Source organism: Lissotriton helveticus, chromosome 3_1 (assembly GCF_964261635.1).
Source record: "Lissotriton helveticus chromosome 3_1, aLisHel1.1, whole genome shotgun sequence".
In the NCBI taxonomy this organism is placed as follows: Eukaryota; Metazoa; Chordata; class Amphibia; order Caudata; family Salamandridae; genus Lissotriton; species Lissotriton helveticus.
Window position 1 is genome coordinate 299,085,924 of NC_136061.1, and position 26,334 is coordinate 299,112,257.

Here is a 26,334-nt window from a genome sequence, read left to right on the forward strand (position 1 = left end):
TGGTCTCAGTTCCTTTTCTTTCTCCTCTCTTTTTCACCATCGCAAACAGCACCTTGACAATGATACTGAAGCATTAATATTCTGCACATTCATCTATACCTAACCCTACGAATAAGCTGAAATAGACACGCTCCCTCTGAGGATGTATGTATTAATGCATTGTATTAATTTTCTGTAGATACCCCTGATGAAGGGCATTGCATGCCCGAAATGCATTGGGAATGTTTTAAGTTGAATCGATGATGCCATACATGAGGATTTTGTGATCATCAACAAAGTTCCATCGAGCAATTAAATCATACAAAGCATCAACATTTCGTTTGAAGATCACGTCATTTTCAGCTGTTCTTTTTGATGATTGATTATTTGGTTAAATTGTAAAAAAAAGTACATTAAGTCTCTAGATGTAAATCGTATATTGACTTTTACACTCTTGGTGTGCGTTGAGCAGTGCACTAGGTTCCCCAGATCTCTATCTGGATATTCTTTCTCTATTGTTAGTACAAAAGGTCTAGCAGGGCCTTTTTACCCGGTGCACGCATATTGATTACAATTGTTTAACTCTATAGTTCACTAGATCACTTGATAAGATTAGCTTATTGAGTGCATACCAGCTGCTTTTCCTCCCAGTATCTCTGTGGTTAACCGACATCCTGTCTTAAATCCTGATACGTGGTGCATAAGCTCGGCGCTAATGGAGCGTCCTGGACGCAGGTGTGTGTGACCTTTCTGACATTTCCCGCTCCCCCCTCCCTTCCCCAACTCCCCATCCCGCCCTGCCCCCCTCCTCCCTGCCTGTATCCATCCCCGAACATTCTCAACTTTAGAACCAACATAACTCCCATTTGCCCCCCCACCCTACCTCCCTCCCCCGTCAGTCCCATCCTCGTCATAGATGGGATAAAGGACTTTCAGGCGGAGACGGTCTGTCACCCTCCCCTAGTTAACTCCTTACAAACCCACTCCAAACAGGTTATCTAGCTAGTAAGAAAGACAACAACTTCTCCCCCAAAATCCACTTTCATAAACATTATAAACAAGAACTGTGAGCGCAGTGGTTATAGGGTGCTAAACAACTTGCATGCTTCCGAGCTGAGCCGGCATTGTGTCCATCCATAGTCCCTCTCGATTCAGGCGTTAGAATCTTGAATGTCCCCTTGTGGGGTCAGCACCTCCTTAGCTGCTTCTTGCTCCAGTTCGTTGATCGCCGCCACTAGTGGGTGCATCGACTGTTCCACGAGGTCCTCATTTCTGGAGGTGACACCCCCGTGTCCTCCTCTCCTTCGGGTCGTGCATTTCTAGCTAGGCAGCGAAACCTGGAGCCCGCCTGCCCACCAAGGTCAAGAGTATTGGAACCCTGCTGTTTCTTGCCCGTCGGATTCTGTATGGGGTATGGCGTTGTCGCCACTTTCCTGGAACCCCGCGTTCTCTGCTGCCGCTGTGTCTTCGGTGACTCCCACTGGGACCCGGCTACGACCTTCCTCTCTGCCGCCCCCCTCAACTCTCCCCCCGCCCTCGTATCGGTGAACGCTCCTCCAACCACTGCCACGCATCCTCAGGGTGGGTGAAAAAGTATGTCTTTTCCTTAAAGATGACTTTTAGTTTGGCCGGGAAAAGCAGCATATATTGGATCTGGAGGTCTCTCAACTTAGCCTTTACTGAATCAAAGGAGCATCTCTGTTTCTGCACCTCCTGACTATAGTCGGGGAAGATCATGATCTGTGCATTCTCCATACGGATCTCTCCCAGTTTCCTGGCTTTGCGTAATATCACGTCCCTGTCTGCAAAGTTAAAAAATCGAGCGATGACCGGTCGTGGTCTCTCCCCCACCAGGGGCTTCGCAAGGAGCGGCCGGTGTGCCCTCAATTATGAAGCAATTGGAGAATGTCGCCTTAGGCAGGGTCTTCAGCAGCCATGTGCACAGGAACTCCACCATGTTGAACCCTTCAATTCCCTCCCTAAAGCTAACAAATCGGAGGTTGTTCCGTCGGGCCCTATTTTCTGCGTCGTCCACCTTCCACTGTAGTTGTTTATGTGAGGCCTGGAGCTCCTTCACGTCTTTCTGCAGAGAGTGGATAATGTCCTCTGCCTCACCCAATCGGGTTTCGGCCGTGGTCACCCTCTCCGTGAGATTGCGAAAGTCCTGTCGCAATAGCGTGACCTCGGAGCCCACTTCCCCGTGCTTGACCGCTAGAGCTGCCCGGGACGCCTGTATGTCATCTCTAGATGCCTGGATGGCTCCCATCAGAAGAGCCGTGTCCGAGCGCGGACTCACAGCCTCCGCGCCCGTTGCCTCTGTATTGGGGGCCGACGTAAAGCGATCAAGTGTGCCCTGGCATGGGGCCCTGGGGGCCGCGTCCTTCTTGCCCATCTTGTCTGCCCACGGCGTCTACAGAGTCGGCGCTGGTTGCACTGAGTCCTTCTCCCCCTCCTCGGCTCCTGATCCAAGGGCCCGGTCTCTCGCTCCCCTCAGCCGTGTGTGGCCCAGCTGATCCCCACCCGTCTATGCACACGAGGCCTCAGGCACGGCAGGGTCTCAGGCGCCCTCTCTCTCAGGGCTCGGGCTGTCGATCGTCTGGCGGCCCAGCCAACCGTTTGTCCCGGCCGAGGGGGAGGGGGGGCAGGAGGGGGGTACGTCGGGGGAGGAATGTCTCGGGCCCCGGTTGAAAACGCTACCCATGCACTGCTCTCTGGTCGGGCCCCACTTACTGGTGTCCGTAGGTGCCCTTTGTCAGCCTCTGTCCCTCGTGGCGCCGACACCCGGGACTCGCCCCTGTCAGTCCGTGCCACTGAGGCCCCGGTCTGGTGCTTCCGCGGGAGGCCTTCTCCATCACGGGGACTGGGCCGCCCGGTCCCGGCGCCACCCCCGCTCCCGGCGGTGTCGGGCAAACAGCCAGTGGCTGGCGCGGTGCAACTCCCCCTCTGCGGGGCACAGTCAGGGAGTCCCAGTCGCCCACTCTGTCCGAGCGGCCTCTCTGCTTGTGCTCCGGCTGGCACCCCCGGCCTGCCGGGCCCTTCCCCTCAGGACCAGGCCCCCATCTCGGGTCTCTCCTGTCTCTCAGCCTCGCGTCGCTCCGTCCCCGGGGTCTCAGCCGCACCTCGCCACCCTGATGGGCTTACCAGACGTCCCGGGCCTTTGCCGGTCCCGTTGTCCTCAGGGCACGCTCCTCGCGTCTTTGTCGGGGACCTTCAGGGTGCCGCCATCTTGAGGCCGCCTCCGCCTGTCTTCAGGGGGCCGCAGTTCACCGTCGGATCTCGGGGCTCTGTGGACCCTCTGTGGCGGCGCCACCTTCGCCCACGGCAGTACGGGTCCTTCCGGTCACCCGTGGTGGCAGTTAGGGGACCTGAGGATGGTTTTAAAGCACGTTGGATAAATGTGGCTCGCCGGAGCTTCGCTGTCGTGCGACTTATTCGGCCATTATGTTGGCCACGCCCCCGGGGGGACTTAGTATTAATAGTTTTGTTGTTTGTTCCAGTTTGGTCGAACAATTGTTTTTCCACGGCGCTAGTATTGAGGAAATGTTTCTTTCTTTTTTTGCCATTAACTGTGCCTAAATGTCTTATGTAATATTGCCTATAAGGTGTGAGATATTCCTGTCTTCACTATCTATATGTCGTTTGCATGTCACCTGATATGCAACATTACAAGATACTGACCTGGATTGTCAGTAGGATGGGGTCTGTTCACAAACGCCACAGAATTTTAGTACAGCTCCATCGCCGCAAGGCGAATATAGCTTATTTGCAAGAAACAAATTTCTCTGCCCAAAGCACTTAAACTTCGGACAAAATGGAGGGGTCAACTATTTGCTATTACATATTCAGCATTTGCGCATGGGGCAGCTGTCCAGCTGAGAGCTGGCGTCCCATTTGAAGCAAGTGGCACAAAAATCGACACCGTTGTTCGTTATGTCTTCGTCTGTGGAGTGTTTGATGGTGCGATGTTAGTGCTGGGTTGTGTGTATTCTCCATATATGGATCAGGGTGTTTTCTTGCAGCGTTTTTTTGAAGCATCTGCCCTCAGTGCAGGCCGAGCGGTCCCACCTTCTTTGGATTATAGATGATGATTTCAATGCGGTTCTGGATGTAAACCTCAAATGCTGTCATCCCTCTTTGCCGAGTGCTGGTTCTGTTAAACAGGATATGGCCCTCTCTAATTGGGTGTTGAGCTGGTCTTTGGTGGATTTACGGTGGTCCCGCAATATTGGCATATGTGAATATTCTTTAAATTAACCCCCCCCCCCCACGCGGCCTTCATACACGCTTGGATCGTGTCCTTTGCCCCTCCTCATAGTTAGAGATTTACACAGGTGACCTATTTGGGTAAAACTTTCTCTGAAGAATCCTCTTGAATTGGAGATGGCATGGGGTCGGGCCCCTACCCCTATCCCAGCATGGCACATGCAACCACTTCTCCATGAGGATATAGGGCCAGATGTACGACCCTTTTTTGTGTCTCCAAACGGGAGAACCTCCTGTTTGCAGCCGCAAAAAAGGGTAATAGCATGTACAAATGCTATTTTGCGAGTCACTGACTCGCAAAATAGCATTTGTGACTCTCGCTATTAGGAAGGGACGTCCCTTCCTAATAGAGAGTCAACATGCTATGCACTAGTGTTTTGCAACCGCATTTGCAGCCGCAAAACACTCGCAGTTTACTACCTACCTCAAGTTGGTGGTAAACCACTGGCAAAGGGGTAGGGGTCCCCAGGGGACCCCTTCCCCTTTGTGAGTATGTTGGAAAATATTTTTTAAGAGCAGGCAGTGGTCCCAGAGACCACTGCCTCCCCTTACAAAAATGAAACTGAAAAGTTTAAATTTTCTTTTTTAAATGCATCCCGTTTTCCTTTAAGGAAAACGGGCTTCATTAAAAAAAATAAAAAAAGCTGCATTATTGAAAAGCAGTCCCAGACATGGTGGTCTGCTGAGCACAGCAGGCCATCATCCCTGGGAGGGCTTGCATTCCCAATGGGCTTGCAAACTGTGAGAGGCTCATTAATATAAATGAGCCACGCAATTTGCGACCCCATTGGGAATCACAATACAGAGTAATAACACTGTTGTACATTTAATTTAGCGCCTCACATTTTGCAACTCGCATTGAGTTGCAAATTGTGAGGCGCTAAATGAAAGGGTTGTACATCTGGCCCATAGTCTTTAGGGCCTCCTTGGCCACCACCATTGAGACATACTTTGCCAACAAAGAGGGCTCAGCATCCTCACCACTTATAGAGTGGGATGCGTTTAAGGTAGTGATTAGGGGGGTGTCCATTGCTACAGCTACTGGGGTCAGACAGTTCGTTTTGCGTGACCTCGAACGCACTGAAACACAGCTAGGGCTTTGTGAAAAGGTAGTTATACATGATACCACACATTTAGGTGCCCTACAAGATGCCAGAATCCAACACGTGGAGTTCTTGGAACTCCTGAGGTTTATAGATCATAAAACATATTTAGATAGACTACACTCCAAGGTTGTTAGAGCGGGTACTTTACTTGCCCATATGAAACAGCGCCAATTATTCCTAAAACCGGTCCTTTCACTGGTAACACCTTCCAAAACACGTTGCACTACACAGTTGGAGGTCAATGATGCCTTCCGTGCATATATGTTGGGCTGTATGAGGCCCGCCATTCCCAGACCTCCGCAGAGGTAGATGTTTTCCCTGTGTGACCTGAGGCTTTCACTGGTCTTGGCTGTGAATAGAACGGATTTGGGTGCCTCACTGTCACCTGGTGGATTGCGCCAAGCAATTGGGGATATCGCAGGTAATAAAACACTGTAAATAGATGGTTTATCCATTGAATTTCTTTCACCGTTAGCCTCCTACAACTGGGGAAACTTTACAATGCCTCTCTTGAAGTGGGCTCATTACCACCTACCTCTTGCTAGGCTCTGGTCACCTCTTTACTTTAACCTGGTTGGGCCCGGTAGACCTCTCTTCTTATAGGCTACTCTCCCTTCTGATATCAGGTATAACATATTGGGTAAACTGCTGGCGCTGCGTCTTTTCCCCCTACTCCCTGAGTAGGGGGAGCAGAAGTTCCGCGCATGAGCACCTCTTTAAATATGCAGCACTTGTGTCAGGTAATGGAGATAGCTCAAGGAAAAAAAAATTCTTTAGACCTCCAACAGGCATTTGATTCTCAGGGATGGGACTATATGTTCTCGACACTGCTCAAATTTACTATTCCCCTCCGCCCACCTTTGTCTGCTGGACTAAGCTCCTCTATATTAATCCCACAGCGAGGGCCAAACCTGGGGCACATATTTCGCTGCTAGACCCGATTTCCCAGGGGAACAGGCAGGGTTGACCATTATCACCCCTTTAACTTGTCCTGGCAATGGAACCCCTAGCACAGAAACACTGCTAGGAGGCTGAGGACTGGGCCATCCCAAAAGGACCTCAGATCCATGCCGTCTCAATGTAGGCAGACAATATGATAGTTTACACTCGAGACCTGGGCACCCATCTTTGCTATACTTCAGTCCTCTGGTGCCCTGTCTGCTCTCTAGCTCAATCACACTGAATCCCATGCATTTTCATTTAAAAATACTATGCATCATAACACGGTGTCCCCAGGCACGCATACCATACCGGTTCCACATCGTGCACTTCGTTACCTGGGCAACCAAGCCTACAGATCACTTTCAGATTTGTTAGACAGGAACCTACTAAAATCTCAGGGAAACTTCTGAGTTACATTGCCCCGGTCATTGGCGCTATCTAATATGGTGATGTTGCCCAGGCTGTTATATTACTTTGTAAACCTACCGGTTGTTGTCACCAGGACCATTTTCAAGACATTAAAATCCCAGCTGCTTGACCTCATTTGGAGCTCATGGTGACGGCGCAATAGCCTACTTAAATTGTAGCTGCTGTCTGGGGGGGTTGGGTTGGGCGCACTCGACTTTAAGGCCTACAGCCTTGCTTACTAGTTACAGTGGCTGTCCTATTGGCTGGTGGGGTTTTGTTTACATGAAATTGGTTTTTCGCCCCGTATGTTGAATTCGGACATATTACAAAGACCGTTGTTGCGTGGAGTGGTGCGACCACTAGGGCTCCCCCTACTGATTAACAACGCTATTACATACTGGAGAAGTGTGCTCCATTATGCAAAAAAAAACACAAATTACGCCCCTAATATACCACTGCAGAACATTCCTAATCCGATGGTCACCCATACGTCCATCAGACTGTTACCATTCGAAATGAAGGGATCATGACAGTGGGTAATTTGTTAACTGATGGGGCGCTTATGACCCATCAGGACTCCAAGCAACTACATGGGCTTCCCAATTCCCTTTTCCTGACACATGTCAACATACTATCCTACGCCCGTCTACACTGGTCACCATCAGAATCTGCACCTGATACACAAACTTTCTTTAGGAGTCTGGTAATCAGAGCGACCAAAGCAGAAAACACATTAATAAAATGCCAGTTGAAGTTATAAAAGCCCAGAAAACTCTGTACTCCAAATCTTAATGGCTTCAACCTTCATCATATCCATTTGAATACCTTTGGAGGAGATGATAGAGCTCAAAAACTCAAATTCTTCAACATGAAAAATGCACTTCACTAACTTTGCTAACTGCGAACTGATGATTTTGACATGATCAACTTGTTCCTCTAGGGAATTGAAAAAATATTATATTATCTATATGCATAGCAGCACAGATATCATTATATTATCGCAACACCTGATTGATGAAATATTGAAACGCAGCAGGGGCATTACAAATCCTAAAGGTTATCACCAAGTACTCATAAAGACCCAACTTGGTGCAAAATACAGTATTCCAATCATCACCCCCCTGCCCCGCACAAGATGGTAAGCCCCTCTAAGGTTTGATTTGCTGAAGATAGTAAACTTTTTCAGTTGATTTAACAGAGATTAAATCAAGGGTTGGGGATACCTGTTCTTAATAGTAACATAATTAAGGGTACTGTAGGCCATACAATGCCGACGTTCTCCTCAGTTTTTAAGGACAAAAAACAACAGGATGGACGGATGTACCTACTTTCCAAGAGTTTGTCCAAATATTTTCTCAAATGTAGATTTTCCTACCATGTTAAAGCATACATTTGACTGCTTGGTAACTGATCCCCAAGCTGAAGATAAATTTGGCAAGCAAAAGGTCTGCATGAGGGGGTAAAATATTTGCTCTTTTATCAAGGACATCCAAAATATCATACTATTCTACAAGAAACACCAACTTTGGTCCCCAATGTATGTTGCATTTGTTCTTGAACTAAATGAGTTTTCTGAAAGCAGTTTTATTGACAGTGAAGAGAAGGAAAGGTAATTGTCCCTGAAACTCAATCTATAAATGGATTATTTTGATACAACCAAACTACCTCTAAATTAGCTTGAACCTGGGAGACATTTTTAATATCACAGCAGCTTGACTCCTTATGTCCATCAGTCATTTCCAACATCAAAGGAATGGTTTGAGAGTCTACAGGTCTAAACAAAATGTATCTCCCATCTATAGTATGATTATTCTTCAACATAATCCTAGATACAATAAGCATATCCAGTTTCTTGACAATGGATAAATCCATAAAGGTGCCAGTGGTATTCGAATCAAGCAATAGGTCGACAGAAATGTTATTGTTCATTTCCTATTTTGAACATACTGATATGTGTATGTCTATTGTAGATTCCACAACTAGTGTTGCCTAAATCCCCAAAATGTTCATATCGGAATTACCCAGGAATTTGGTCTCTACTATTACCAGCCTATGCGTTTCCTGCCTTTTTAGGGGTGGTAGATGCAATTCTAGACCTTTCCTTGGGCTTACTAGTGTCTCAACGGAGCTAAGCTATCGCCTACAATGGGTGAGTGTTGTCCCTCATACATATGACAGTGGTTAATTCACCACCATTTTTTCACCTTAGTCCCTAGATGCGTTCCACGTGTGTCACGTTTTGCTTCCTTGTTTTACTCAACCTAACACTGCTTGAGTTTTACTAACAACCTGAGCATGATACTTGGCATGCTTTTTAGGTCTCACCTGCGTTGCAGCGCATGCGCTGCTTTGCCTTGGCGAGAACGATTGTCGTTGCTTCTGTGTCCGGCTTCTCTGGAAGCGGGGTTGGTGTCCGCCCTGTCATCATTAGGCCCCGCCCACCCTGACTGCATATTTTGTTCGCCTTGCTCGTGTTTTTCAGGAATCATTCTCTAATGGGGCGATGGGAAACCGTGAATACTTCTTCAGTCATGCTCAGAAATGATTACTTTTAATAAATGGCACTCGGTGTACTTGGGAAATCCACAAACGTTAAATTACTGTAAATCTTTGTTGAGCAATTTACATGCCCAGAATTTCAATGATTTGGATCCTGCTTTCCATCTTACAGCGCACACCGTACCGACTACCTAACTTAGCGCTCTATCTGCTCCCCTACGGATCCGTTAACTTACTCATCTCTACACCTGATAGCAGATGGTACAGATCAGCCAACTAGTGTTGATCTTCTCTTTGTCTTACGGAAGACTGAGCATGCGCAGAAGTTCGCTCTTAAACCCACCGCCCTTCTTTTTAACCCTTGACATTTCGGTTACCTACTGTCTGGCGGGTGACTCTTCGTACTTACATAAAATTGCTCTGTTTTCATCCATTCTACTGAATTCACTTTAACATGTGGGTGGCTCGAATAATAGAAAAGAGTACTAAACACATTTTTCAATGCACTCATTTTCTTATATATGATGTGTTTCTGTTGGACTGATAACCTGAGTAACAATTAGTATATTAAATAAACTCGGGCGGTTTTGCCTACAGTCCTAAAGTTCCATGACAAAATCTCTCCATGCCAAAATGGCTGGCGCATTCGCGTAGTGAAACCTTGCTTTGCCATAGCTACTTAAGGGAAGCAAGGCTCAAGGTGGGACCTGACTCCTTATTTAAAACCCGATAAGTTCACTCCAGAAAAATCGATTGTCCTTTCGACTAGCAGATCTGGACTGCATGAGAGCTCTCCCCGAATTCTAATGGATAAGCAACTCATTGGAGCTCTGCCGCTGGGGACACACCCCAAAAAGACACTGACACGCATGCGAACTTGGTGCATGAGGCGAGGGCCAGTTCTACATGATGTTGCTGTCTGTCAGAGGTACTTATAGTGATCCATGTATCCACATAATGAAAGGTATGCATGGCAAATTTGTGTATGAAATGAGCTGCACATTTATGACTGTCAAGAACAAGTGTTTTTTTTTGTGGGGGCGGCGAGCGGGCAATGTAATCTACAGCATATGTGAGAGGCGATTGTGTGTAAAGATAAGAACAAAACTACTGTTTTTTTTTATAAATTGAAGTAAGTTGACATCAAACTTTGTCAATTCATTTGTTCCAATTATTCGTGTAACCCACAAAAAGCTGCAGTTACACACATGCTTACTGTAAAAGATCCTCGTCTACATCATGATGGGTACATCTTTATGGTTCCCATCCTACATTGATGGGTACTGAAGCAATTAACATATTGCAGAGTAGTGTTGGTTACGAGGATCACCTGGTGTAGGCCGTTGAGGTTGTGGCACAGTTTCAGCCCAGTGGTCAGGCCGCCAAGTCCACCTGACGAAAGATAGAATGCAGCACATCAGCCAGTCCTATTAAATACTCAAGAATGCTGTCATCTGTGATGTTTACAAGTGCAGCTGCAGGTACAGAACAGATTCTCATAGCTCCTCTCGTCAACGCCTTAAGAGGGAAAGTCCTGTTCTTTTGTTTGGCATCATCATCAACAAGCTTTATTCAGTTAAAAAATCATGAAAGCATAAATACATAAAATAATTGCTAAACAGTATATCTCAATAAATTCTTACTAAGTCAATAAATACAATATTTCATAACAGTTTAAAAAGAAAGAAGAGACATTTTAAAAAAATAAGGACATCCTAAGAAAATTCATATGTAGAATTTCAGTCATTCAAACCCTCCACAACAATCAAGATTATAAGTAAGTTGTGCAAATGTAGCCAAGATGAACGAGAGAGATACTCAAAACGGAGTTCAAAATGATGCCCAGATGAATCTCAAATTTCAGAATAGGAATCCAGCGTCTCGGAATGAAGCAATGCCATCAGCAGCCACAGCCCAAACTAGTCCCTGTGCAAAACATGTAGAATTAAAAACCTTATGAAGTGAAAATGCCACAAACCCCAATGATGAAGCTAAAAATGCAAAATAAAGGGTTTCATTTCCAATAAAATCCCAGATTTCAGCAATATCCTTTAATAACCGATGACCGTTTCCCCCATTTTTTAGCAGTATCTGAAAGTCCTACTGGACTTAGTCCTAATCAATCACAGTGACAGTGTCTGGATTGCAGGCTTGATACAGTTCCAGAGGTAGACCAGAGTGGTCCAGATTTAGAAGGTGAAGTGAATGACCACCCAGTATCATTTTGGTTGATACAAGTGCACCCTGCACCACAGTTCATCTGATGGAGGTTCCAAACCTACCCCTCTTGGAAAAGAAATCTATGCTATAGGCTTTTTGAATAGACAAATAACGAATCAAGTTTCAGCAAGTGCCCCAATAAAAAATTGGCCCTTTTTTTTACAGTTTGAGTTTACTGAAAACCAGAAGAAAAAGAAACAGCATCATCTACATCATGATGGGAACATCTTTATGGTTCCCATCCTACATTGATGAGTAGCTGTAGGAAATAGCGGTCCATTTTTTTGTGTTACCTCTCCCCGTATCAGGAATTCAAGAAGAGAGGCGTTCACAGGACTTTTGTCACTACTCGCCCCTTACCTTCTCCTACACCGCTCTTGAAGCTTTGTCTTAGTCTGATGGCGTGAGCCCACTGATGTATGTACTTAGTTGAAGTTTTCAGAGGTGGGTCTTTAGTGTGCGTTTTTGTACCTTTAACTTTGCTGAGGTCTGTCTAGTTCATATGGCCCTTAAGAGGTGCCAGACTGTAATACCTGGGTACCTCGGGATTGAGTAAAGAAGAAAGCCACCCTGACTCCTGTCCGTGAAAGCACACAGGATAGCTTGTAGTGTTGGTTAAACCAGTTTTAATCAATCAAGGTCCGTACAGAAACACACAGTACAGCGATGGGTCGTTCGATGGGTGTAAGCCCTTTCTGTTGGTTACCGACCTCTCCTTCCAACCGTCCTCTGCACGAATGCCGGTCCCAGCATTCACCAACAGAGGGCACTGTGCTAAGTAGTGGCCGACAATGCCACTCGAGCGTGGGTGGGGGAGTACCGCTTTACTGCCTGGATCGTCCTCCGCATTAGTGTCGGTCCCGACACCATCCAACGGAGGGCAAACAAACACAAGCTCAGGTCCGGCTTGTTTCCTTCGAGCGGGGGCTTGTTGAAATACTAAGGTAATGCAAAGTTCCCAGCACACTCGATAACCCTCGAGCGGGGACTGAGACGGTCGTCAGCAAGCGGTCCAATCCAGCGCGTTCGATAACCCTCGAACGGGGACGGAGGCAGCCTGCACGACTCCAAGGAAAAGTTCAGCTCGCTCGATAACCCTCGAGCGGGGACTGATGCAAGTAGCGCGACTAAGTGCTTGGTCAAATCACTCGATAACCCTCGAGCGGGGACAGAGGCCAGTTGCGCGTCGAAGCACGAGTTCAAGGCGCTCGATAACCCTCGAGCGGGGGCAGAGGCCAGTTGCGCGTCGACGCGCGAGTTCAAGGCGCTCGATAACCCTCGAGGGGGGACAACGGCAGATAGCGCAGCAATGCACGAGTTCAGTACGCCTGATACGTCTCAAGCGTGCACGGATGCTGCAGAGTTAATGGCGTTCGGTGTTTGCTCGATGACCCTCGAGCGGGGACTGCGGCGGTGTACGACGGGGCTCAACAAAGAGCAGATCCAAGAATCAAGGTCTCACCTTGTCAGAAGCGCTGGCTCTCACTACGGACACGGAATATCCGACGCCTTCTTCTGCGTCCGCTGTCTGTTTTATGCCAGCGCGTATGCCGGCGTGTACTGCGCATGCTCCATGCTTTGCATGCTGGGTAGAAGAGTTCTTGAGCTTGAGTGGTCTGGGGGTTGTAGTTCAGTTAACGGACCGGCAGCACTGTCGACCCGTTCTGTGTCCTAACAGTATATCCCCCCTCACTCAAGGGCCCCAACACCGGGCCGGGTTTGCCCGGATGCTTCCTGTGAAAAGCGGACACCAAACGAGGAGCGCAGATCCCGGACACCGGCTCCCATGACTGCTCCTCAGGCCCATAGCCCTTCCACGCAACCAGATACCAGAGATTGTCCCTGCTCCATTTGGAATCTCTGATGCCCTCGACCTCGTAGTCCTGTTCGGCATCCACCGAAACCCGAGACGGGACGGAACGCCTGGTCGAGCGTGCCAGCTTGAGCAGAGACACATGAAACACCGGATGGATTCGCATGCTGGCCGGCAGCTCCAACCTGAAGTTCACCGGGCTGACGCATTCCTTGATCCGATAAGGCCTGGCGAATCGTGGGTGGAACACGCTACGCTTGCGAAACCACAGATTTTTTGAGGAAACCCACACGAAATCCCCTGGTTTGTAAAGCGGACCCGTCGCCGGTCTGCATACGCTTTGTATACCACCTTGGCCTCCTCCAAGCACTTCCTGGTACTTATGATCGTATCCTTGATGTGGGCCACCCTTCTGTTGGTTGCAGGCACTCCCGTATTGGCCAAGGGATGCACCAGCGGGAGGAACCTGGGGTGATGTCCATAGTTGCTGTAAAAAGGCGACACCTTCGTGGAGCTGTGAGTGGCATTATTGTACGCGATTTCTGCAAGCCACAATTTATCAACCCATTCCTCCTTGCCCTGTTCAACGAAACAGCGGAGATACTGCTTCAACGTTTGGTTGAGGCGTTCTGTCTGGCCGTCCGTCTGGGGGTGATAACTGGTGGATAAGGCCGTAGTGACGTGGAGAGCAGAACACCAGGATTTCCAGAATTGCGCCGTGAACTGCGAACCACGGTCCGACACGATCACACTGGGTAGTCCATGGACACGCACCACCTCTTTTAAGAGCGTGACAGCCAATTGTCCTGCCTTCGGTACCCCTTTGCAGGCGATGAAATGACCCATCTTGGTCAAATAATCAATTACTACGAGTATGGCTGTACACCCCTGGTCCTTTGGCATGCCCACAATGAAAACCAAGGAAATGTGTTCCCACGATCTTGCAGGGGTTGGAAGTGGTTGTAGGAGTCCCTGAGGACGACTGTGATCCGATTTCATGGCTGCGCATATAGGGCACGCGGCGATCCATTCCCGAACATCGGCCCTCACCGAAGGCCACCAGAACTGACGCAACACGTAGTCAACCGTCTTCTCCAGACCCCAGTGTCCTGCACTAGGCGACTCGTGACACCATCCGAATGCCTGTTTCCTCAGCCGAGCCGTCGTAACCAGGATGCAACCGCCACGTACCGGTATCCCATCCTTCACCTTCCATTCATCGTGTCTGCGAAGCCATGTCCTCCACTCGAAGGTGCAGACTCCTCTTTGTATTCCACGGAGGAAGGCCCTCGGCTGGATCGCTCCTACCACTGCACCCGGAGAGATGATGGACCTGATGGTTGGCGAGGGACGCCCCGATTCGTTGGACTGTCTCGATAGAGCATCTGCTTTCTTGTTTTCGGTACCCGGCCTGTACGTGATGGTGAAGTGGAATCCTGAGAAGAACTGCATCCATCTCAGCTGACGAGGAGACAGCTGCCTAGCCGCAGTCATAAATTTGAGGTTCCTGTGATCTGTGAACACCGCTACCACGTGCCTGGCCCCCATCAGCAAGTGCCTCCATTCAACGAAGGCATCCTTTATGGCCAACAGCTCCTTCTCGGCTACGTGGTAATTCCTCTCCGCCTCGTTCAGCTTCCTCGACATGAAAGCCACAGGATGCAGCGCTCCTGACACCGGGTTCCTTTGCGATAGGATGGCCCCCACCGCCAGATCCGAGGCGTCCGCTTCCACGATGTACTGTTGTTCTGGGTCAGGATGAGCCAGAACAGGAGCCGTGATGAAGAACTGTTTCAAAGCATCGAAGGCCCCCTGGGCCTCTGTGGTCCACAGGAACGAAGACGATTTTCTTAGCAACTGGGTGATGGGAGCCACCATTCCAGAAAACCCCTCAATGAACCTCCGGTAAAAGTTGGCGAAGCCAAGAAAGCTCTGCACCTCCTTAACGTTCTTAGGGGCCGGCCAGGCTACAACAGCCTTCACTTTCCTTTCGGCCATCGTTTGTCCTTCAGGGCTTAGCATGACCCCCAAGTACTCCACTGTTGTTACGTGGAAGTCGCATTTGCTGAGCTTGCAGTATAATGAGTTTTCCCGGAGGATCTGTAGGACTGAAGACACGTGCCTCACATGGTCCTCCATGCTATCCGAATACACCAGAATATCGTCTATGTAGACGACGACGTACACATCCAGGATGTCGCGTAGCACGTCGTTCAGGAAGAACTGAAACGCCGCAGGGGCGTTACAAAGTCCGAAGGGCATCACTTTGTATTCGAATAGGCCGAACTGCGTTTTGAAGGCCGTTTTCCATTCGTCCCCACACCGCATGCGGACGAGGTGGTATGCCCCCTTCAAATCCAGCTTGGTGTACACCCTTGCACGTTTGACTTGTTCCAGGAGCACGTGTATGAGTGGCAAGGGGTATCGGTTCTTAACGGTGATGGCGTTAAGCGCCCTATAGTCCACGCAAGCGCCAAGTTCTCCATTGGCTTTTGGGATAAAAAAAAGAGGGGAGGCCGGCGGTGATCTTGATGGCCTTATGAACCCCAGACTCAGCATGGTGTCTAAATAGGAACGGAGGTGGATGTTCTCGGGCTTGGACAAAGCATACAGCCTCCCGCTAGGTATGTTAGCACCAGGGATCAAATCGATCTGACAGTCGTAGACCCTGTGAGGAGGAAGAGTCTCGGCTTGCTTGTCATCAAAGACGTCCCTGAAATCACGATATACTCTGGGAAGGATCACCTCCTTCTCAGCTGCCGTGGCCACCGTATGCCCCTGTGTCACTTCCGACCCTGGATACTCTGAGGACCCCCCGCAGAACCGGGAACAGTAATGGGAGTTCATTCGTATTGTCTGGGTTTCCCAGTCGATAGAAGGGTTGTGTTTCTTCAGCCATGGCAGCCCTAGGATGACTCCGTATTGAGGTGCACAGATGACGTTGAAGTCCATAACCTCCTTGTGATGTGTTCCGTAACCCACCTCAATATCCCCCGTGTGGTGACTGATGGGCCCTGAAACCAACCTGCGCCCGTCTATGGCATATACGTCCTCCGGGACCGAACAAGGTAGGAGCGGGACCCCGATACTGTATGCCTCCTTCTCATCCATGAATAACCCAGTGGCTCCTGAGTCTATCATCGCTGAGACAGAGACCCACTCCTCCCACACTCTTAACCATAGAGGAATAAACATATGTCTGGGACTGGTCAAAGCATGCCGCTGTATGGAAGGGATGTATCCATGACTCCAGGAATCCCCTTCTTTGTTCCGGGAGCCCGTTAGTTTTCCGCCCCCTTTTCCACCGTCGCTGTCGACAGTCGGCTGGGGCGAGAACGACCTGTTTTTGGTTTTGCAGGACACTTGCGGACGTAGTGCCCCTTCTTACCGCAGTATAAACAAAGGCCCTGTTTCCTGCGGGACTCTTTCTCCGTTGCCGTTAGGCTGGCTCATTCCGAGGAGCCGGAAGCGGTTCAGCGGACCCCGGATGGCCAGAAGCGGATGGTGTCTTATCCTTCTTTGGCCCACCACCACGGCGTTCGCTTAAGCGATGTTCTAGACGAAGGGCCAGGCTGATCAAGTCTTCGCAATGCACGGGTTGGGGGTCGATCTGTGCGATCACGTCTTTCAGTTCTTCGCTCAATCCCTGGTGGAAGAGCGCTGTCTGTTTTGCCGGCGGCCATTTGGTTTCTGCGACGAGACGCCTGAACGCGTTCAGATACTGGACGAGCCCTGTGGACCCCTGTTTCAGCTCTAGTAGTTCTCGGTCTGCGGTGTACGAGTCTGCTCTCCTGTCAAACACCTTGACAAATTCTTCCTGAAAGGCTTCCCAATCATACAGAAGCGGGTCATCCCTGCTCACCAAAGGCACTGCCCACTGTGCAGCGTTCCCCGCCAAATACGAAATCATGAAGGCCACCCTCGCCTGGTTTGTAGGAAAGGATTTAGGTTTACAGGAGAAGTGCAGGGCCACCTGTGTTATGAACACCTGCACTGTAGAGGGGTCCCCGCTGTACCTTTCCGGTGTGGCCAGCGGTATGGCGACTGGCATTTCCACCACTACCGCAGCTGGTGATCCGGTGCTGGGAGCCCCTGCATTGAAAGGGTTCCTCTGCAGGTGATCCATCCTAGCCTGTACATCTGCTGTTTCCTGACGGGACGTCGCTAGTTCGGTCTGTACATCAAGCAAGGCTGCCAACACGTCGTCCATTGTGGCCATGGTTCTGTACTCAACCGGGAGGTTGATTAGAGTTTGTAAGGTCGGATATTATGTAATCCCTGGGTACCTCGGGATTGAGTAAAGAAGAAAGCCACCCTGACTCCTGTCCGTGAAAGCACACAGGATAGCTTGTAGTGTTGGTTAAACCAGTTTTAATCAATCAAGGTCCGTACAGAAACACACAGTACAGCGATGGGTCGTTCGATGGGTGTAAGCCCTTTCTGTTGGTTACCGACCTCTCTTTCTAACCGTCCTCTGCACGAATGCCGGTCCCGGCATTCACCAACAGAGGGCACTGTGCTAAGTAGTGGCCGACAATGCCACTCGAGCGTGGGTGGGGGAGTACCGCTTTACTGCCTGGATCGTCCTCCGCATTAGTGTCGGTCCCGACACCATCCAAGGGAGGGCAAACAAACACAAGCTCAGGTCCGGCTCGTTTCCTTCGAGCGGGGGCTTGTTGAAATACTAAGGTAATGCAAAGTTCCCAGCACACTCGATAACCCTCGAGCGGGGACTGAGCCGGTCGTCAGCAAGCGGTCCAATCCTGCGCGTTCGATAACCCTCGAACGGGGACGGAGGCAGCCTTCACGACTCCAAGGAAAAGTTCAGCTCGCTCGATAACCCTCGAGCGGGGACTGATGCAAGTAGCACGACTAAGCGCTTGGTCAAATCACTCGATAACCCTCGAGCGGGGACAGAGGGCAGTTGCTCGTCGAAGCACGAGTTTAAGGCGCTCGATAACCCTCGAGCGGGGACAGAGGCCAGTTGCGCGTCGACGCGCGAGTTCAAGGCGCTCGATAACCCTCGAGCGGGGACAACGGCAGATAGCGCAGCAATGCACGAGTTCAGTACGCCTGATACATCTCAAGCGTGCACGGATGCTGCAGAGTTAATGGCGTTCGGTGTTTGCTCGATGACCCTCGAGCGGGGACTGCGGCGGTGTACTACGGGGCTCAACAAAGAGCAGATCCAAGAATCAAGGTCTCACCTTGTCAGAAGCGCTGGCTCTCACTACGGACACGGAATATCCAACGCCTTCTTCCTCGTCCGCTGTCTGTTTTATGCCGGCTCGTATGCCGGCGTGTACTGCGCATGCTTTGCATGCTGGGTAGAATAGTTCTTGAGCTTGAGTGGTCTGGGGGTTGTAATTCAGTTAACGGACCGGCAGCGCTGTCGACCCGTTCAGTGTCCTAACACAGACACAAATGTATTGTTTCAGGGGAATCGCTGAGCTACTTGAAGAGAGGACACATTAACATTTAGACACTTTGCTGGGTTAAAAGCTCAGACTGCTAGGTATCTTCCCAGTATTTGAAAAGAGCCAAGTGAGCCTGCTTGAGTGGGCAGTTACCATAACCTTTTGAGGTCACCCAGTATTTGGAGAACTGCCTTTAATATGGATAAATGCTTTTCGAATGACAGGGTTCTTCACCCTGCGTAAGTGTTTCTAGACCTTGACTATTTAATGAAGTCTCACAGAATCTTCTTGTCTGTGTTTGACAGTGGTAGTTGGAGAGTGAAACCTGTGTGACTCAACACATTGGCTCTAGCCAGAGAAGCTGAATAGTGTTTGATGGCCATCCATATGAGTTTCTTTTGCTAAAGTGTTCGGCAATTTAGGGCTGCTAGACAGATTGACAGGATCCCTTTATTTTAGACACAATGGTCACATTGAATAATGAATAGACATTCTGGTAAGAAGGCTTGTTTTTAATAACTGTCCTCATAGTCATCATAAGTAATCAGCATCTTGTGGCACTTTCTAGGGTTTTTTATTAGGCCAAAGATAGCAATGACCTTATGCAATACCACACTGCACACTCAAATCATGGAGAGGGCAGGAGATATTCCCCGGCAACAGTGTAATCACAGAGCGAAAGGTGTTGGAGCGATTTGTTAGTGTTTATAGCTCGGATCATATGTAACTCTCACTTTACACTTTGGGGCATATTATCAATGGCCAGCGATAATGATCCCCCTGACACATGAGGCAAGACACATGTTGACCACTAATTTGTACTTTGTAGCCACCACTGACCATTATTTCAGTGGTGACATACCATTGCTGTTTTTATTTGGGACCTGTGGGCTCCCTCATTAAATTGATTTTAGAGCTCCACTGCGCCTCATTTGAGCCTTTCCCTCACTATCCCTTCACACATCACATCCAATTCACATCTACAACATGAGGCCCTACACTCGCACTGCTTCTTACGGCTTGGGATAAAAAGATCTCCGATAAAGAGCCCCTCATAAGGTGCCCGTAAGGCACTGCAGCGCCGGCCTGGTGAGGAGCATGCCCTATGATGAATCATGACACCAAGTCGGGTGTATGAGGGCCCCATTTCCCGAAGTGGGAAACACCCTGTCACCACTAAAGGGTGAGATTGTCAGACAGACCGAGCCTGTACCACCACTAAACAATCCCCCAACTCCCTCCCACAGGAACTACATACCTCTTCATCTTGCCTGATCCTCTGGGTCCCGTATGCTGGACCTATAAGCGCCCCATATCCCTCTCTTTTTGTAACATTAACTAAAGAAATGTCATAATTTAAAAGATGTATTTCAAGAGCATCCTGTTACTAGAATAGATTTATAAACACCCTACAGGGCAGGCCATTCTTAAGGGGGAGGTGTGATAGGTAATATTATCAGCACCTGAAGGCAACAAGATACATATATAACAGTCTAGTACTTCCATAGGTTTTGAATATCCATCAAATAACCTACATTTTACAATCTCTCTAAAATGACCTACAGAATTATCTTTATGCAATAACTTGCTATCTAATTTTATTCTTTTATCTTCCAGTGCTCTGGTTAATTTTTTTGGGGAGAGGCATGTCCGACTGAACTGATATATGCCACTAGTAAATCAATGATGAATATTACATTTTATAACAACTAAGATTAATAGTAATAAACATTTGCAGCAAATGTCCTTGCAGCTGTCCATGTTTCTTCTACAAAAATACTAAAAATGAATCCTACACCTAATCCCTAATATTATGGCACAAAATCAATAAAAACATCAAAATTCGATCAACAGTTTCAGTTCATGTGTTCAATGTTAGTTCAGGAAAACAAATCCTCTGGTCTTTGGAGGCTGCCAACACTTATTTTTGGGGACTAGCACTTTTTCCACATTAACCATTAACCAAAAGTAACTGAGGAAACAAGCATTTACAATGCAATGGTCTCGGCATTATTAAAGGTAGAGCTATTGGCATTGCTCATGACATTTTTCTTCATTTAAAAAAAAAACATAAATAAATGGTATTGTCATTTACAATGGCAATAGGTGAGCATTAGAGAGTAGTAGAGAGTATTCACAGAGCCACACACAGACACAGAGCTCCACACACACACACACACACAGAGCCACCCACACACACAGAGAGCCACCCCCACACACACACAGAGAGCCACCCACACACACACAGAGAGCCACCCACAAACACACAGAGAGCCACCCACACACACACACAGAGCTACCCACACACACACACAGAGCTACCCACACACACACAGAGAGAGCCACCCACACACACACAGCCACCCACACACACAGAGCCACCCACACACAGAGAGCCACCCACACAGAGAGCCACCCACACACAGAGAGCCACCCACACACAGCCACCCACACACAGAGCCACCCACACACAGCCACCCACACACACAGCCACCCACCCACACACAGAGCCACCCACCCACACACAGAGCCACCCAGCCACACACAGAGCCACCCAGCCACACACAGAGCCACCCACCCACACACAGAGCCACCCACCCACACACAGAGCCACCCACACACAGAGTCACACACACACTTAAACACCTCTAGCTAACACAAAGCCTTTCCACTTAGCATACATTAGCACGGACAGTGCACAGCCACAAACTGTCTCATCCTGCAGTAGATCAATGATACATGCCGCATCTGGAGCACCTTTCCATTCAACATGCAGGCACGCAGAATGCAACTGGGGAATTTCAAGTGCAGCAAAGCATTGCACTGTAAAGTACTAACGTATCGTACATGTTGAGTACTAAAACATACCCATTCCAGCCATCATCTGGCTACTGTATGCACCACTAGTGCCCCCTGCTGTAGAATTCAGGAACACTGTCAACAATGAATAACGTGCACTGCACTAGAGATGACCCCATAGTCACACGTGTGCACTATTCCGCACAAGCTTTCTCGTGTCAGGTGAGTCCTGACCCCCCCCCCCCACATACACACATACCCGTCGTGCAGGCACCAACAGCAGCATGTTATTGATGTGCGTGCAGAGCACCAGAAGCAGTAAGAAAACCCTTGTGACAGGAGTGCACTGCATAAGAGACTAGTTCACAGCACCAGCACATCAGTGACAGGAGAGCACTGCAATATAAGCAGCACCCAGCTTACAGGCGTGCACGGGACACTGCACTAAAACTAATTCCCCCTCCCCCAGTGTCAGTCGTGATCTTCACTAGAGGCAAGCCTCGAGCACGGGCATGCACTGCACGATAAAAGATCATCATTGACAGTCGAGCACTATATCCGAGATAATCCACCCCGCCCCCAGTGGTTGTCCTGCACAGCACCAGAGACAGCACCTCACTGTACCACAGCCAAATCAACTCTTGCCCCCAGGTGACTGAAGTGCACTGCACTATAGATACCCCCACAGTCATAGGATTGCACTCTACCATACAAGCCTCCCCGTGTCAGGCGAGCCCTGCATCAGCGACAACAGAAGCAAAAAGGCAGTGACAGACGTTCAGAGCCCCCCGTGGTTGTCGTGCACTCACCAGACACAGAACCTCAGTGAATGCACTGCACAGCGCCAAGAAGCCCTTTTACATTACAATTGCCCTTTTTTTTTTTTATTAAAGACCCTTCACCCGTATCTCCACTAATTTTGGGGTATTCTGACCCCACCCTGGAAAGGAATTTATCCCTGAAATTACTTGACAAATAAAGTGTGAGTGGCGATATGAAAGCTGGTGTTTGTGTTCCGTGGCTGTCTTGTCTTGCAGAGGGCCTGCGCGCTTCCGCTTGACATAGCAGGGGCGAGGGCAGTGTGGCTTTGTGGCTAGGAGGACATGGGGCAGTGCAGTTCATTTGAAACTCGTTTACTGTGTGACCGAGTGCCCCCTGCAGTTGTATGGAGCATAATGGCGAGGGGAGGGTAGAATGTGGTGAGACATGGGACTGATGCAGGTGTAATATTCATACCGGTTACAAGCAATCGCAATGAGCTATAAATTCGAGTGTTCTGTGGTCTAGGGGGGACCTTCCTGGAGATGGGGCACAAGGCATGAAGTACCCTGAGTCTCTGTTTAAGACGTGGGGCGCTACATCCGTCAGGGAACAATCTGGCTGAAACCAGACATTTTCAAGCACGCTGTTCTGCAAACAGTTCGCAACTCTGCTCTGTTTTTTTTTTTACTCTTTTAACGTCTGTGTGGATTTGGTGTGTTTGAGGTGGGGGCGGTACTCTGGGGAATAAAAAGGTGCATTTTGCAATCCGGCAATAGCATCGCAACGGTGTCGCAGCGCTGCGGTGTAATCGCAAATAGGGCATCTGCTGTTTGCCCGCGTGAGCTTTGTGTGCTGGGAATTCCCAGGCTGGGGTCCTTTCACAAGAAGGATGAGAGAAGCTCTGTGTTTATTGCTCAGTGTTGCTTGAGGGAAGGGCACATTTTTCAGGCTATACTATGTCCCATGCCAAACTGTATCTCCTACTCTTTAGGGGCCTGCATTGGGGAGATTTTCCGGGGCCGGCTTCTGCTTCCCCTTTGCACGCAGGCCAGTTGTGGGGAGGCAGCCGTCCTGAAATACACAGAGTCGGGGAAATGGTATTGTGTTGTCTTCAGTGGAAAGGGCAATTTGAGAGAAACGTCAATTTGACAGACCTCAGCCAGTCTGCGACGTCGGTGTCTTTTAAGCACGAGCTTCCTTAGCTGTGGGGTTCTCACCTATCGCGCGATCTGTGGTGCGCTGCCCCCTCCCAGGGAGCGGCGCTGGGCAGGAAGCAGTCAGTGGTGCCCCTTCCCGTGTGTGGCAGCCATTTGAAGCCTCGTGCAGTGCCAGAGGCTGGCATGGAATAACTCGCCGTCAGTACACTGGGCTGGGGGCACGGGGGAGGTTTGCATCTTCAGAGAGCCATTACACCGCCCCCCTCTCGAGCTGGACTTGAGGTGACAAAGTGCACAGACCATTGTGAGTGCACACCTAAATTCCCTTTCCTGTGGTAGTTAACTGGATGTGCCCAAGAGCAGCCTGGCTTCTGCGCCGCACTGGGAGTCACCTTCTGAGAGGCAGACGGCGGCCAGCAGCAGGCTCAGCAGGGCCAGGGCTCGCGCGTCCATGGTGGTCGTAGGTGCACGGTGTGATCTCTAGCAGGGTAGCTGTGCTCTGAGTGAGGGGCCGTGCAGGGTTCTGAAGACCTTCCTCCGGGGGAGGGGCCGCCTGATTTATCACCACTGGCATGTTATTACATCCGTCCTCTATAACAGCCTGCTGCGGGGAGGCCGCTGCTCTGCACCGTCTGCCAGGGATTGGGGGAGCGGGCAGGGCAGCTCGCAGTAGTTCGCAGCGCTGCAAGGCACACAGCTCTAGGCACACACTTTGAAAGTGAACAGCGTGTGTGGCATCCGATCGTTGGAGACAGACATTCTATACACAGCTCTGGAAGACACACAGCTCTGCTAACCCTGCTCTAGGCACACTGCCCTTGGAGATACACAGACGCGGAAAACACAGAGCTGTAGGAGTCTGGCAGACTCAGAGGATGAAACCAGCTCTTTTCATACTTCTCTGGGAGGTAGGAAACCGCACGTTCGAAGGTGCTGCCACTGGGAACCTCGCGTCCACCAGAACACACGCTTCTAGGCACACATGCCTTAGAGGTACACACAGCTTTGGGAGGCGTACAGTCCATAGATTTCCAAAGTGATGGAAAGCGCAGCTGATAGACGCACAGCTCTAAGAGGCCGACATCGGTAAAAAACAAAATGGCGGCCGCAACTCCGAAAATTTTCGGATTCGGGGGCGTGTTTGGCCGTCCCCAAAAGGGACAGGGCTTAAAAGTGGAAAGAACAGCACCAACACGCCCCCGAATCCGAAAGAGAAGGAGCTTCTTTCGAGGGACGCCTCTCTCCTCCAATGTCTGGCCTCCGTTTAGGAAGCCAGCCAATGGAGGAGAGACGAGGAGAGAGGCGGGTTTAAAGCACCCACTGAAAGACATTAATTCTCCGACTTCTGGCTGGCAAGCCAGCCGTCGGTCCGAGACCTAAAAACACACAAATCGGAAAGAAGGACAACGAGAAAGATAGGAAATGGTCAAAAAGGGAGACAGCAGGAACATGCAATAGAGATCAAGTGGCAAGGAGTGTGCGGTAGTTGATTAAAAACGCCTGAGGTGGATTTAGGATTAGTCAGTGTTGGTGTTTTGTGCGATGGCATTTAACTGAACCGGTTGCAGGCTTCTGAGGAGAGCTTCGGGCACCGGCACTCCTTCTGTTACAAATTAAGCACTGGCTTCAACTGAATACCTAAGGTACAAAAAACAATGGATCTTTAACTTCCAGATTTCAGTTCGAATATCAGTTTAATATTTAATTAGGAAACTATGACCTTGGAGGCACCTCAAAGGTGAATTGAAAATTAGTCGAATCAAAAGCTTTCATATCTGATTGCTCAGTTTGTTAGGCATGGGCTAAATAGGACTATTCAGGACATGCATACGTTCTAGTAAGCACTTTTAGTCTCTATGGTATTTTGACATGACTTTTTGCTGTTCATAATGCCTGTCAACACTTGCTATACTTGCTTTGTTTCTTCTTCTTCTATTGTTTCAACTCCTGGAACCCTTCAGTATTCTTTCTCGTTTTCCCGCACCCTTTGGCTAACTTTGTTCATGATACACTCTTCCACTTGAAGGGCTTACGAAAGGCTCCGATTTACAGTGCTCACGTTCCACTTCAGACTTGTATTTGACCACTGCTGGTGACCTCAGTTCATTTGTGATGGGTTGAGGACTGTTTTCATTTTGATCATCTTTGTATCTTTTTGCAATCCAAGATTGAGTGTTGATCTCTGTCGCTTTCTCTGGATGCAAGACTTTTGAGTATCCTCGCCTTGACCTCGCCGCTGTAGCTCTAGGGCTTGATCAGACTGGACCTGCTGATGCTTTTCTTTCATAGACTCAATTTGTTCTTCTTCAGGGTACGCACATCAGGCTGGAATCTGACTCAGTGAATCAGTGGCTCTTGTCACTACATCATCAATCAATCAGCTTGTCTCAGTTTCTTCATGTGCGACGCATGAATCTACTGAAGCAATCAACATATTTCAGAGTAGTGTTGGTTACGAGGACCACCTGGTGTAGGCCCATCCAGAGTGGCTTTTGCAAACGCGTATTTTCGTCAGAATCCAGCCGTTGAGGTTGTGGCACAGTTTCAGCCCAGTGGTCAGGCCGCCAAGTCTACCTGACTAAAGATAGAATGCAGAACACCAGCCAGTCCTCTGAAATACTCAAGAACACTGTCATCTGTCATCTTTACAAGTGCAGCTGCAGGTACAGAAGAGATTCTCATGGCTCCTCTCATCAACACCTTAAGAGGGAAAGTCCTGTTCTTTTGTTTGGCATCATCAACATGACAGCATAAATACATAAAATAATTTCTAAACAGTATATCTCAATAACATCTTAGTAAGTCATTAAATACAATATTTCATAACCGTGCAAAACATGCAATATTAAAGACCATATGAAGTGAAAATGCCACAAGCCCCAATGATGAAGTTAAAAATGCAAAATAAAGGGTTTCATTTCCAATAAAATCCCAGATTTCAGCAATATCCTTTAATAACCGATGACCGT